Source organism: Cupressus sempervirens, chromosome 11 (genome assembly GCF_028749045.1).
Source record: "Cupressus sempervirens isolate cs-2001-9-10 chromosome 11, ASM2874904v1, whole genome shotgun sequence".
Classification (NCBI taxonomy): Eukaryota; Viridiplantae; Streptophyta; class Pinopsida; order Cupressales; family Cupressaceae; genus Cupressus; species Cupressus sempervirens.
In genome coordinates this window covers 521,902,948-521,914,883 of record NC_143128.1, presented here as the reverse complement: position 1 = coordinate 521,914,883, position 11,936 = coordinate 521,902,948, and the positions used below count along the sequence as shown (strand labels likewise).

The window sequence follows — 11,936 nt, the reverse complement described above, 5'->3', positions numbered from 1 at the left end:
TTGTAGAAGGTGCAAGCTCAACTACCCCCCCATTCCCCATTACCCATGTGGATGACACAATTGAGTAGAGAATAGTTACATCCATACATCCATACATACATACATGGTTAAGTGCTATCTAATTATGTCCAAGGATACCTTACTATGTCTAAGGCATTTGCACACTTAAGGCATACTCTGCCTACTAAGCTGCCTACATACCCATATCCATGGGATCAAGACCCTTGAACAACTCACTCCAATGAATATGTAGTTCTAGTTTCTAATTTCTTTGATGTAACTGTATTCCTATAACCACTAGTGAGATTTACTCACCTAATACATCTCATCACCATCATACACCCATTCGAGTGAATCAGGTGGTTTTCTATAATTAAATATAGTGATAGGTTGGTGCAACCTTTGTGTTCTAGTTTACAGTTAATGTAATCTTAACCTATATAGATCCTAACTCACTCCTTATATAGATATGTTTAAAATCTTGTAAATACCCATGGCCATGCTACCTGTTGAGTGAATTTTATTATTTTTTTGTTTTGCCAAGATCTCTCTATTTATATACATATATACAGACATATACACATATACATATGTATATATATGTAGATGCATACATACATACTACATATGCAAAATTCAGGGCCTCTAATCCTCACATACACTTCAACATAGTCCTTACTTGCAAATCATCCCAGAATAAACATTGGATTGTTTATCTAAAAGATCCAACAGAGCAACCTATTGCCTTCTAACTAGAAGGATTTCACCTATTTCTTCTCACACTAGTACATTTGAGGTCATTTTTTTATTGGTTGAAATTTTGACCCAATTATTGACCAAATCTCAACCAAGTTTGGGTTGAAAATTTTTTGGTCAAAATTTTGACCAACATACTGGTTGGTCAAAACCTTTCAAAAATGTTGGCACAAGTTCTACCAAGCATTGGTTGAAATTTTGACCAATGCTTGGTCAAAAACTGCCAAGTATTGGTCAAAATTTCAACCAATGATTTGTCAAAAACACCCGTGCATTGGTCAAAATTTTGACCAATGCTTGGTCAAAAAATACCAAGTATTGGTCAAAATTTTGACCAATGATTGGTCAAAAATAACCATGCATTGGTCAAAATTTTTTGAGGCTCACACTTCTTGAGGTCCACTTCAGCAATGGCCATTCTTGTGAAATTGTTCTGTAAAACCTTTCTAATGAGATAATGTGTTATGAGCTCTTCATCAGTGGGATGGAACATGAATCCAAGAGGCAATTGTGCATTACCCATATCATGACTGTAACTAAAGTTAAGAGCCTCTATTATTGAATTCTCTTAACTTTAGTTATAGTCATCTTGGATTCACATTCCATCCCACTGATGAAGAGCTCATAACACATTATCTCATTGGAAAGGTTTTACACAAAAATTTCACAGGAAGGGCTATTGTTAAAGTGGACCTCAACAAGTGTGATCCTCAAGGAGGGTTCAATTCCCTCCTTTATTATTCACTATGCATATAATCCCACACACCCATTTGATCTCGAATGATGATATGTATTGAATGCTAAGTGCCTGTGCTGAGTGCTCCAAAATGATCCATTTCATGCCTTCATCTGTACATAATGTCTTTCTAGTTTCTTTCTACTTGCACACCCATTTCATTTCATATGATCATCTAAAAATTGTGTCACTCTAAGCTCTCAACTATTTTGTCTTGATTGATCATCTCATAACTATTGAATGAGAGATTTGGGATAAGCTATATGCATCCATCAAAGCATAAAGGATTTTCTCAGATGATGTAGATGAAGTAGTAGCATTTTCCTTGGGAGACATGCTTGTAAAATGGAAGCATAGATAAGTCATGTGAACTATTTGACAGGATGCCTAAACATAATGTGGTCATCGAAAGCCATGGATGTTGGATATGCACAAAATAGATATATTGAGAGAATATATTTGTTTAAGTTGCAACTACCCTAGTAGACATGCATGCAAAATGTGGAATCATAGGCAAGGCATTTGAACTATTTTATTGACTACCTCCATGAAATGTCATCTAAGGCAAGCTCTCCATGTTCTCTACATCCCACAAGTAAATCTACTTTAATAAAAGAGGTAATCAAAAACTAGTTCACTTTGCATTTGTAACCTTGGGCAGGCTCTTAGCAACATGCTCGCATTGAACCTTTGATGTAAAGGAGAAATAGACAAGCTCACAACCCTCAGGAAGGCTTTCTTAGATAAGAAGTTTCTGAGCAAACACAAATCCTCACTAATAATGCTGCTATGATTTTCTTGTTTAAATCCAAAAAAAGTTGTATTATCTTGGGTAGAGGAGACTACTATTGTTTGTGGTTAAGGATCCTTTAGGTTAGTAGAATCACATGCAAACTAGATATGACATTGCAGTAAGCAAACTATAATAAGAGCTAGGAGCTTGCCTAGTGATTATGGCTTGAGACTAGACACTACATGAAGCATTTGTAGACATTTGAGTCTAAAGCATCACCAGCACAAAATCAAACTGAAAAGGAAACATGGGAAATAAAACTAAATAAAAATAGTCCTCTTGAGTAAATATCAACATTGTATGAACAATACCATTACAATGCACTATACTTGGTACAAATATATTGTTGGCTGAGTCCCATGACATAATGCCAGTTCCTAGGTACATCAATATGCCTACTTATCTAGGTATATCATTTTCTTACGGATAAAGGACAATCTACTAAAAAAGAAAAGACCACTTTTTACAAATTCACATAGGTATAAACCCATTCATCTCTGAAGGTAATGCTCTTACTACTGTTTCACCCCCAGTAAATTTGTTGTAAGTTCCCAAGTGATGATAGCTGTAGCATTAGCAGGGAAAGCTCTGACCAATGTAGGCCCCAAGCCAGCATATAATCTTCTAAAATTGAGTTCTCTATAAATCTATCAAACATAGAATTGGGAAATGGTTTCATGTTCATTAATATGAGCACTTCTTGCTTTTAAATTCATCTATTAGTTATCTAAGACTACTTAGTAGAATAGATCCTAAACAAAAAGGCAGAAGCTAAGTCCCATGGTATTTGAATATTTAAATTTTAATCTTTTAACCCAATTCAATAATCCAACCATCAATCCTAATAGATATCCTAGTTTTTGTCATAAGAATCCAACAGCCTTGTAAAAGGCTAATCAAAATCTTTATTAAAAATTAATTTAAAAACATTTTTTCTAGAGTGGAGTCCATGTAAAAATGAAATTTTATGTCCTACCATTCTGATTGTGTGTATAGGATTTCTACTACCATTAATATTTGGAGTTGTTTGAATATATGTTTTTGCAACATTGAGAGGCAAAATAGCTGAGAAAAGGGAATTGTTACATTAAGTACCATGGTAGATTCAAAAAGAAAAATAACATCGAACATACCTTTCTTCTTGTGGCATTCCAGAATGAATGCAGATTGATGGAAGGTTGCACTCCATAGGAAGCTTGTTCAGCTTTGCAGCTCTGTTAACACTCTTGACAAATATCACAACTTGATTGAAGTCCAGTGCATCAAGTAGATCATTCAGCTTTTGGTTCTTCTCCAGCTCGCTTAGTTTGATGTAGTGCTAGAAGAATCTCAAGACATAAATACCAAACACAACAAAAGAGAGAATTGTTACTATTTTATCAAGACCAAGTACATGATGTTACACATTCTATTCTACTTCTTGTTCTACTTGGAATCTTTGATTCAGAGCAAATACTCAAGCATTTATAGAAAGGGGACATTACATACAACAACCATATAAATCAAAGTCTTCCTAAGAAAGTAGCACTATGAAAAGTATATGAAAGCTTTCTGTATAACATCAGCTACATGTGTAGTATAACATATTTTAATTAGTCATTACAATAAATGTAAACAAGTAAAGATCATTTTTCATAAGGATTTGATACCTCTCAGAACATATCAGATCCAAAAGATGGATATGTGCAAGTTACTTGTTTTGTGACTAGTAGTCATACAGAATTTGAAAGCCTAGCAAACAGCCCAATCATAATATATCTACACACCACTACAAAAAGCACATTTATAACAAAATAAATGCAGCATATCTAATTCATAAAAATGTACCACACCTATTCCTTAAAGTAGGCAACAACACATTCTATGCACATTTCAAGGCTTTCATCATTTGGGGGAGGAATGTCATAACTATGACACCATTCATGAACTTTCTCCCTTCCATATCTATCAGCTTTTTTGAGGCCTTAAAATTCTCCATACTTACATTGCAGTAAACATTTATGGAGTAACCATTATAAACTTATATTATACACAATTTGAAACTATTAATATCCAAGAATTGTTAGCATTAAGCTTTTACATGCGCTCATTGAGTTGCCAAGCTATTATGATTGGAATAGAGTATTTTTGAGTATCTTCACTAAATATCCTGCTCCATGCCTTGGCCTGCTCACTCTCATTATTTATTATTATTTGTACTTGCATCACATGGAATTCAACTTCAAGCTTTAGTCTTGTTTAACAAGTCATTATATAAATGTTGACATCCAAACCTAATCACTCATTTTATAGATGTGCTATTGAAACCACAACAATAAATTTGAATTTAAGAACTAGAATGACATCCTAAACACCTCAGCCTACCTAGGATAGTCATTTCACAACTGCCTCCAAAGAAATGAATCTAATATTTTATTCTTGTTTTCATTAAAAGGACCTTTAAATTTATACAAATTGTATAATCATCATTTTTTAAAACAATAAACAAACAACTTTGAGATGGGACTCAAGTTCAAGTCTATCATGACAATTGACTAGAAAATTGTGAACACAGGGTGATTATAGAAGGATGTAATTATATTAACCCAATGCATATTCCAAATAAAATGGGAAAAGCTTGACATAATTCAAGAAATTTTAAGATGCACAAATCACATTGAACTAGGTTTTCAGTAAATCCCATGTAAGTACACAGTTTTCTAGCTTTAACCAAAGGTAAGAGGTTTGATACCAGCCTCTATAACTCTAAACATTAAAAAAACTACTCACAATGTTAGAAACTCAGAATTCAACTATTGAACAGTGGCTTAGAAATTGGTTAAGTAGCAATGGCCACAATAACCTTTTAGGAATATGAAGGCCTCAGAAAAAAGGATAATTGGAAAATTAGAAGGCTCGTACCAAATGCAATTTATCTAATAAAATCACCCCCTCATTTTTCTCAATGAATAAAACTCCATCTATGAATTTGTCAACTCTTGCTGGATACAGAATTTAAATTTCTTGAGAATTGATATTGAACTAAAGTAATAACCATTTAAACACCTGCCCTTGCATATATAGAGAACCAAAGTAGTTAATGTTGGCATAAACATAAAGTGAAGATTTGACTAAAAAACCTTTTTCCTATGGTGTTGATTCATCGCAAGCATAGCAGTCATCTGAGCTTGAACCAATGCAAAAGTAAATATCAGATCAACTAGAATGTTGCTAATCCTTTTTCTAGCATCAACAGCTTCTTCTACTCCTTTTTGAGTCAGGGGTATATCCACACACCCAGTGAATACATTTTTCTCATTCCATAATGACTCCCTGTGATGGATCAAAATCAAGGCTGCTTCAGCTGCAACATAAAAGATGAAAAAAAATTGCATTATAGATAATAATGTATTTGTCTTAAGGTCAATTCCTAATCTTTTTAAACCATCATGCCTTTGCCTTAGTGTGTTGCTTTCTAATCCAAACCTTAAAATAAGGATCCAAACACATTTATTGAAGCTACAACTATGAATTTTTTAATTACCAAGAGAAATCAATTGAAATAGCCTAATAAAATTTCCTAGACTTAGATGTTATGAGCTTGTCTTCCACAAAAATATGCCCAACTATTTTATTTTACCACTGAACTGAACATTGTCATGAAAAGTTCAAAAGCCAAAGGAGGAAGCTCTAACCTTTCTAGAGAGATTTAAATTGCAAAAAAATAAATATCAAGTTAGCGAGCTATTTACTTTTGGTGAAACAAACTTAATTTCATTTGTGCTTGTTTTTAGGCATTGGAATTTGCAAGCAAGCATACTTTCTTAGGTTCAAAAAATAAATATAATCAACCAACAAGGTTTGTTCTTAATTTTTTACAAAATGAAATTAAATCTAGGGTTACCAAGTAGCTTCCATGAGAGCATATACATATCAGTGCCTTGAAAAAATGGATAAAATTAACAGACCTAAATAGACATGAATAAGTAGAGGTACTAAATAGACATGAATAAGTATGCTAAATGAGATTGAGTAAGCCCTAGACAAGGCTAAATCAATCACCAATACAGAAGGAATAAATGCTATGTGAAGATTATTAAAGCCTAATTTGTTGTTGAATGCAAAACACAAGCTGTTGGGGTCATCCTTGAAATAGAAAGTGGCCAACTTGATATTTATTTTAGAAATGCTGTTAGGACCAACAATTTTTAGAATCTAGGGACAACTATTCTCATGGCTCCTTGATTCAAGGTTAGACAAGTAGGAGGTTGTGAGTTGTCCAACAACTCACAATAAGGTTTTAGCTAATATTATAATTTATTAACTATAGACTAACACTATGGATCATAAACAAACAAAAGACTAGTAGACTGAAAATGTGTTCTTAGCAACAATAGTTGTCTATTCATTTAATGTGACAAGAATGTATTCAGATCCATGCATGAGAATCTCAAAAGAAGTTCAACCTTCACTATTTGACTGTCATGGCTATACTAGGATAACTGTGTTACAAGGGGTGAATTGATAAATCTATCCCTACAATTGGGACTGACAATAGCAACAAATAAATAAGCAATATTTGAGAGAGATTTAAACAACATAGATCGTCTGGAAGGCTCTTAAGGTTGGTGCTAGATGACAAAATCAGAGGTTTGAAAAGCATAGTTGAATTACTGGTCACAATGGGAAATAGAGGCTTTCTACCTACCACTTGGAGAGCTAATTGTGATCTACCACGTTTATTCATTTGTCTATAATTTTCAGAACTAGAATAGATCTTTGTGCTTAGATCTCTGCTGCTGCTTTCCAAACTATTGTCTGTCTCTATCACTGACATGCCTTTTTGCTTGGATATAGGACGTAGAACTTTTGAGTTTTTCCTTACTTGTGTAGCAATCCTTGAAACCTCTTCTGCATTCATTCGAGCCAGTGACCAAGGGCTAATCTTTACAGATCCTTTATTCTTTTGTACTATCCCTTCATTTGGTGTCCTCTTTATATTTTGATTATCTACCTTGATGGATGGCATGACACTATCTCTTGGCAACACAAAGAACTGAAAATCACCAAACTTGTGTAGTAAGTTATATAGATCTGTTGACATAAAATATGAATAACATGTGCACATTGCATTTGTCACAAATATTGTAGATTCAAACCTGGCCCTCTACAAAAAGGCATGGTGGAGTGCACCAGGACCCATGGTGTAATGCACTCATAGAACTTGAATGACTCAATCCTAACACTAAACTTGTCATTGGCGTTTGTGGGCTTTGTGCTCCTCCCATATTTTGCTGCTCTTGCTTCCTCATTGCAACAATGTAATCATATGTGTTGACACCCTATTATTGGCATTTCAACCAAAGGAAATAAGCATAAAATACATTCATCATATAATAGGACAAATACCAAAAAGTTGAATACGAAAAAATCAATATTTCAAATCAAACTTTTGACAAGATTATCAACCTTTCTTATGAGTAAAACATGGAAGAAGAAAAGTTTTCCAAGAGGATGCATTGCAATCATAGACAAAATAGTGCATGAAGCTGTAAAATGACCCAATTGAAAAGCTAAACACTACATGATAAAATAATTATTTTACATAACTCATTATCACTTCAATGAGAAATATTATGATTCTTATTTGCTCATAAATTTGAAAATGAGAGGAAAAATATGCAAAGATTGTTGCACAACTCACCAAGACTACAACAAATGGTCCCAATGAGAAACTACTATCTAGCTTAGATACAATCTCCACATCAAAGTGACTCTGATTAAGGAAACATCACACTATTACAAAGAGTCCAATTGACCACTAAAGTATAAGTTGCAATCCAAGCCCAAGATGTACAACCCATGTACCTGTCAATAATAAGTGAGAGCCAAATGGGCTAAATGATTGCTTTCTATAAGCTAGAATAAAATTTTAGACCTTAAGGTGGGTTTGAAACAAGAAGAAGGAAGGCTCAATCAAAATGCTCCTAGATCTGGAGCACGATGGTTTAAGCACCATGCTGTAATCAGCTAAAAATTAATGCAAATATGTTGATCACCTATTCTTATCTTAGGTGCAATGTATAAGGATCAACCATGTTAGTGTTTTATTGATAGGACTACTTATAGGACTGATATTATCATCATCAACTCTTACAATGCATAACAAACAATGTAAGCCATTGTCATCCATAGTGCCCATGGACATTCAGGGTATTTGTTTTAGTACCACCTGTTAAGTGCAGTAACTTTTAGAGCTTGACATTCAAACACAAATAGCTGAAATAAAATTGTATAGTTCTCTGAAGACTAGTTTCTTCTGATTGAATATATGATAATCAATTGCTAAAAACTATAAGAAATGAACTATTAGATTAAAAAAACCTCTCATAATGCCATCCAACTTTTATTAACACAAGACACTCCAAGATAGCCAAGATACTATCTCTACATCTTTTGAGTCAGTAGGAAATATTGAACTCAATTTGGCACATTGTAAAATCAAAAAAGACTCATATGAAACCAAAACCTAAATTGGTAGAAAAATTATAATACAAGAAACTAGTAGAGTGTTGTAAGAAAGCTGATCTTTATATAGTGGCAGCTGATGAAAAGGCATTGACAACTCTTTTAGCTACCTATACTTTGCTCACCAACACCTTTCATTTCACTTCATCCTTCTTGATTTTCTATTTCACTTTTTCTTTAAAATGCTTGCATGAAGATATACTTTGATCATCTATAACAAAAAGAAGTATGCTTCTAGAAAATGTAATAATACCAATTGTACATTTAATAACAAAAGCCCCATCTGTACCTGCACAGAGGAACCTTGTAGACATTTGGCTCATAACAAATTCCTTAATGAAGTTCAAGAATTTGCCATATTCTTTTATAGTGAACACATCCACCAGGGACTCATGTCTTGCACCCAACAAAATGTCTAACTAAAGATTCAAGGCCTTCGCATGTTGGGAAATTGCAGGGTCCCATAGTATCATCTAGGTCTTTGTCATGGGGTCCTATTGTGCGACAACCATCTCTGTAGATGTTAACAAGTGCTTCCATGGCATCATATAATTGTAAATATATTCTTTTCTCCTCTATCTTGTGAAGCCTTTCTTGTTTTTGCTATGAATACAAAGAAAACGAAGGATCACAAATTAAAATTATATCGATCTCAACAAAACTAAGAAACTACATTGGCATCAATACCAGCTACTTGTGAGAGATTTAGCTTCAAACCAAGTTCTTTGCTTTAGTGTACTCCAAACATCTTTACCTTATTGGATGACTTAGTATTGATTCAATTCTACGACAATTTTTAATTGCTTAAACCTCCTTGCATTTGCATGATAACTGGCAATCTGCACTAATATAAACCCTCTTTTAATCTATAGATATCCAATGAAAAGAGTAATCTTTCAACCTTGATATATCTAAAAAATTGCAACAAGGACTAGAACCATTGAATACTCAATGTAGTAACATAGTACATATCTAATAGTAACATTCAAAAATCAAAATTGAAATAAAAATTCAAGTACCTGTCCCAATAGTGGCTTGGTTACGGAATGGTGTAGGTGGGGCTACTTAGATACTCCAAGTACCTAGTGTAGGGATGTCTCTTGGACAACTTGTTTGAGGTTTAGGAGGGGTTGTGAGTCCCCGTGTTACACTGTGTGCCATAGAATATCTCAAGAAATTTCAGATCTGTAGCAGACCTATAATGGTATGTTTGTTGGCTTTTTCGAGTATATAAGAATTCATTGAATTGATACTTTACTATACATTTCATCTATACTTGCATTTTCACTTCATATTTCTTTCTATTTCATTTATACATTGCAAACAACTAGGAAAACCAAAAAAAACACAAAAGAACAAAATATTGGAAATCCTTAAAAAAATCAAAAAATTCAAAAAAACACAAAAAAATCAAAACTTGTAGTTGTCAGATCAGAGGGGATCTTTCAATATAAAGAGGCAATAGGAATTTGTGTGCTAATAAGGTAAGTGTATGTTGAGCTAGAGCAATAAATGAAATGCTATGATTATCATTACTAGGTCTACACAGTGCAATAGCCTAGCACATATCTTATGTCAAGTGAAATTCTTGTCCTGATAGCTTCTGGATTTGACTGTGTGATCAATTTCTTCATCATAGTTCATTGTAAACTATGCATGGTCTTGTGGTAAGGGAAATATAGTGGAAGACTTTGGCAAAGGGTGGAATAATGTGTGCATCATTGCACCTTTATTGAATGCAATATTAGCTAGCTTCCTGGAGAGCTTGGTTCTTAACTTTTCAAGCTGTTTGGATTTGAAGCAAATTTCCCTCCCGCGAAGGGTTTTAATTGAATTCATGAAAGCAAATGGAAATATATAATGTGCATCTTGTATGCACCAATTTCTTTTGCACTCCCTTTCTCTTTTCAATGTTATAGTATTCAGGCATATTTTCAAACAATTTTCTTGCAATATTGAATGCTCAGTTTCATGTTTGCAAAGATGATGATGTTTGTTCATTTTTGTTTAGAGAATGATTTGAATTTAAAATTGTTATCACAGTTCCTTGTAAGTTTACCACTTTGCTCAAATAATGGAAACTTCAACATATACAATTTGAAAGATAATAAATGATTAACAGATTGCTGATTATACAGTAGCAAGACTGGAAATAATGTCAGTTGTTTTAGGTTGGAAATTTTTTAATAAGCCTATAAACAAGACCAAAAAAATTGATTTCTCTTCGCTGTACCCATCCCATAGAGATGTTAACATTGACTAGCAGCCAAAGGAATGTTGTTGCAGTTTGAGTTTACCTCCAGTTTAAAAAAAAAAGACTTGAGTAACCTTTTCCTTAATTGCCATTTCTTTCCTAACCTTGACATCCATCCATTATCTCATTAAACCTACCCTTTTCTACCTTCAAATTCCAAATCTCTATCTTTCTTCTTCATGCTAGCAAGTAGGGAAGTAAATTCCCACATCCTAGCAGAAGTCAGCGTACAATCTAGGTATGTCAATGCAAGACATAGATTATACATACATACATTTTATATATATATATATATATATATATATATATGTGTGTGTGTGTGTGTGTGTGTGTGTGTATGAAGCCTAAAACTTCTATATCCATAAAAAGATAGAACCATATTAATCTTTTAATATTGTGTCATTATTCATATTAAAATGGTAATGTAACCTTAAAACAAAATTTAGTGCCATGAATCCTAAGGTTGAATGCAGATGGTAGAATGAAGAGTTTAGCTTGAAGCTTTGAGCTAGATATATTGACCAAATATATGGCATATATATAATATACACTCAGGGTCCTTAGTCTTATCATATTAGGGCCTACACTTGACATACTGGGGACAGGGTCTTTGGTATTAATGAAGCCCTCTGATTCAATAGATTTGCAAAATATTCATAAAAAATTCACAATTTGATCTACTTTGTATTATGCTATCACTTATTGACCTAAATATTACCATAAATTCTTAAAATTTTGATAAAGCTATTATCATATTCTGAATAAATACTATTGTTGATGTCAAGGGTAGTTCAAACACAAGAAGTCCGTGATCAACACATTTAACAAATGAGTTAAAACAAACTCTCTACATTGCATCCACAATAGTTTAACATTTTCAACTAGTTATC

The 11,936-nt window shown here is 33.4% G+C and overlaps 1 pseudogene; it reads right to left on the bottom strand.

The window, feature by feature from the left end:
* The window catches only part of LOC149530653 (putative sucrose-phosphate synthase 2), a 207,484-nt pseudogene extending 199,908 nt beyond the window's left edge, over positions 1-7,576 (bottom strand).
* Positions 7,577-11,936: the final 4,360 nt, after the last annotated feature.